Below are 3,158 nucleotides of genomic sequence, written 5' to 3' on the forward strand. Positions count from 1 at the left end.
TCCCAGGGTCCTAGGATCAGGCCCTGCACTGGGCTCCATGCTTGGTGGGGAGTCTGCTTGAGATTCTCTCCCCCTGTTCCTCCCCCTAATCGTACTCTCTCTCAAATAAATAAATCCTTAAAAACTATTATTCATGTAAATACATTAAAAAAAAAAAAAGAGTAAAGAAAGCTTACTTGAACTATGGGACATCAAGTGAAACAATATTTGCTTTATGGGAGTCCCAGAGGGAGAGAAAAAGAGAGAGAGAGAAAATTGACTTAAAGAAATAATGACTGAAAATCTCCCAAATCTGGGGACATACGGTCATCCAACTCAAAGATCCCCAAATAGATTCAACCCAAAGAAATCTTTACTGAGACACATATAATAAAAAAAAAATCTCAGAAATCAAAGAAAAAGAGAATTTTGAAAGCAACAAAAGAAAAAAGTCTGATTTCTCAGCAGAAACCTTGTAGGCCAGGAGAGTATAGGATGATATATTCTAAGTGCTCAAAGAAAAAACTGTCAACTGTCAACCAAGAATACTTTACCTAGCAAAGTTGTCCTTCAGAAATGAAGGAGAGATACAGACTTTCCCAGACTACCAAAAACTGAGGGAATTTGTCACTAGACCTGCCTTACAAGAAATGCTAAAGAAATGCTTCACTTTTGAGTTCAGTTGTTGTCAGCTTGCTTACACAAGACTGTTGTTTTAACTATGAGATATACTATGAAAGCCTCATGGTAATCACAAAGCAAAAGCCTATAATAGATACACAAATGATAAAAAGAAAGTATACCACTACAAAAAACCATCAACGCACAAAGAAAGGAAGGGAAAAAGGAACTACAAAACAATCAAAAGTAATTAACAAAATGGAGATACTAAGTCCCTATCTATCAATAATTACTCTAAAGGTAAATGGTTTAAATTCTCCAATTAAAAGAAATAGAGTGGCCAAATGCATATAAAAACAAGACCTAACTATATGCTGCCATTAAGAGACTCACTTAAGCTTTCAGGGCACTCATAAGCTAAAAGTAAAGGGATAGGAAAAGATATTCTATGCAAATGGAAAACAAAAGAGAACAGAGTAGCTATACTTACACTGGACAAAACAGACTTTACCTCAAAAACTGCAACAAATGAGGGCCACTTCATCAAGAGGATATAACAATTATTTATGTACCGAATACTGAGCACCTAAATATATTAAACAATTATTAACAGTTCTGAAGGCAAAAATAGAAAGCAATGCAATAATGGTAGAGGATTTCAATAGCCCACTTTTAACAACGGACAGATCATCAAGACAGAAAATCAATAAGGAAATAATAGACTTGAGTGATACTTCAGACCAAATGAACCTAACAGACATATATATTTCAACCAACAGCAGCAGAATACATGTTCTTCTCAAGCACACACGTAACACTCTCCAGGATAGATCATATCTTAGGTCACAAAATAAGTCTCAAAAAATTTAAGAAGATTGAAATCATATCAACTATCTTTCTGACCACAATGGTATAAAACTACAAGTCAATGATAGGAGGAAAGCTGGAAAAGTTCACAAATATGTGGAAATTAAACAAAACACTTCTGAGGAACCAATGGATCAAAGAAGAAATCAAGAGAACTCAAAAAATATCTTGAAACAAATAGTACATATACAATGGATTATTATTCAGCCATAAAGAAAAAGGAAATCCTGTCATTTGCAGCAGTGTGAATGAACCTGGAGAGCTAAGTGAAATAAGGCTGATGGACAAAGACAAATACTGCATGGTATCACTTATATGCAGAATCTTAAAAAAAAAAAAAGAAAAAAAAGCTAATATCATAGAAACATAACAGAATGGTGGTTGCCAAGGGCTGGGGATGGAAGAGATGGGCTAATATAGGTCAAACGGTACAAATTTTCAGTCATAAGAAGAGTAAGTTCTGAGGCTCTAATGCACAGCAGTGCCGACTATGGTTTCGTATACTTGAAAGCTGAGAGTAGACCTTAAGCATTCTCACCACCACAAAAAAAAAGTTAACTATATGAAGTGATGTGATCTTGGTAATCATTCCACAACATACACCCAATCATCACATTTACACTTTAAATATATACACCGACATTTGTCAATTATTCCTCAACAGTTTTTTTAAAAATGAGAACAGTAAAACATCACCAAATAAAATATCTGACTGAGCCAAAAGGATACTGACAACTTGTAATGCTGAAAGCCTTAAAAAGAAATACAAGAGGAGTTTGTCAGTACCTGGGCTATTTTGCAAAAAGGAAAAATCGGCCCAGAAATTAGAAGTCTGACTTAAAAACAAACAAAACAAGAGGGAATATTTCCTTGCCCAAATCAGATTTCCCCACTGCAATTTCAGCTACTGATGAGAAACTACAGAAGCTGGCAACAGATAATTACGGTTTTGCTGTGGCATGAATTTGATTTCTAAGGTTAAGGCGGCTACGTGGAAAAAAATCACCTAAAAAGTGTGCCAGTGGACCTCCTGGCATCCACATCTCAACAGTGATGTGCTGTTCTCTACTACTCTGCCCTGGCCCAACTCAGTAAGGACTTGAAGGAAATTCTCTGAAATTTTCAGCAATACTTTATGGTATATTATATGGTGCTATTTAGGATTCACAAAAATTTCAGCATATACCCATTTCACCCCCAAAGTTTACTACATAAATGTAAAACACCTAGATTTCCTTGTTTTACTATAATCCATATCGGTTTGTCTAAGGGCATCACATTCCCTTGTGCCTTCTGTTATCCACTTGTTAGTCTTTATTCTTATTCTACAACTACCGCTCAAAGGCAAAATTCATTCTTTCCACAGCGTTGTGGAAAGAATTCTCAGACCAAGAAAAATGCCTCCTTTTTTCCTATACACCAGGGCTGGAAGCTTCTATAAAATTCATTTAGTTAATATATAAATCATTAAAATAATACTTTATTTATTTATTTAATAGAAAGGAAAAGAGAAGAAGCAAATTGTTCATGAAAGCTATAGGGAGAAATTCAGTATTTTTACCTTCTAGATAACAGTTTTGCTTTTTCAACTCCATAAACTCACTTATGTTTTTAGAATCAGTTAAGAATTAACTATTCAACATTTAGTGGTCACTATGTAAAATCAACTTGTAATAAAAACATAAGATATG

This window comes from Halichoerus grypus, chromosome 3 (genome assembly GCF_964656455.1).
Source record: "Halichoerus grypus chromosome 3, mHalGry1.hap1.1, whole genome shotgun sequence".
Lineage (NCBI taxonomy): Eukaryota > Metazoa > Chordata > Mammalia > Carnivora > Phocidae > Halichoerus > Halichoerus grypus.